Below are 946 nucleotides of genomic sequence, written 5' to 3' on the forward strand. Positions count from 1 at the left end.
TGAAAGCAGCCGGAATGTGCAACTTTGAGAGGGGCTGTCTGCACGGTCAGGGCTGGAAACGGAAGTGAGCGAGCGAAACCGTAGTGTTCTGTGTGTGTGCACAACTGTACAGAATAACACAAATGTAACAGGACTTTGTTACATTGCATAACAAATGCGAATTGATCCATTTTTCTACGATTCAAATGAACATGATTTACAAAATGTTTCCGCCCGGTTTCGAACCGGGGACTTTTCGCGTGTTAGGCGAACGTGATAACCACTACACTACGAAAACGCTGGTTAAATAATCGCCTTTTGCTATACATCTATGAATCTATGAAGAAAGTTTTTAAAGTTTGACTGCCACCCAGCAAACATGTTACAATTTCCTTCAGTGTGCAACACACATTTTTGTTGGTTTTAATACAATTATTAAGATTCTCACAGACTTCAATGGTCTTTGTCAGAACTGAAATCCCTGACTGGGAATCAAACCTGATTGTTTTCAATGATGATAGGATTGTCCTATGAGGAGAGATTGAGTAGATTGGGCCTATAATCTCTGGAGTTCAGAAGAACGAGAGGAGTTCTCATTGAAAGGTTCAATTTTCATGAAGGGCTTGAAAGGGTAGAAGCTGAGAGGTTGTTTCCCCTTGCTGGAGAGTCTAGAACTAGGGGGCCGAGTCTCAGGATAAGGGGCCGGCCATTTGAGAGTCAGATGAGGAGACATTTCTTCACTCAGAGGCTTGTGAATCTTTGCAATTCTCAACCTCAGAGGGCAGTGGATGCTCAGTCATTGAGTATATTCAAGGATTTGGGAGTCCTTTTACACAGAATACAGAAATTAACGTTTGTGAGCTCATCCTTTATATTGAGCGGTTTCTCGTCCTTTAATCGGTGTCAGCTTTCGCTCAGCGGTTACTTTGCAGCACTAACTTCTTTGTAAGTACGAACTCTGTCTCAT

General features: G+C 42.4%; 1 non-coding gene across 1 annotated transcript; it reads right to left on the bottom strand.

Annotated features, from left to right (window-relative positions):
* Nucleotides 1-204: 204 nt before the first annotated feature.
* trnav-aac (transfer RNA valine (anticodon AAC)) lies at nt 205-277 on the bottom strand. The gene has a single exon. It is a non-coding gene; the product is annotated as a tRNA-Val (tRNA).
* Nucleotides 278-946: the final 669 nt, after the last annotated feature.

Source organism: Somniosus microcephalus, unplaced genomic scaffold (assembly GCF_052327205.1).
Source record: "Somniosus microcephalus isolate GS21.2 unplaced genomic scaffold, FLI_Smic_1.0 unresolved_chr4, whole genome shotgun sequence".
NCBI classification, from domain to species: domain Eukaryota; kingdom Metazoa; phylum Chordata; class Chondrichthyes; order Squaliformes; family Somniosidae; genus Somniosus; species Somniosus microcephalus.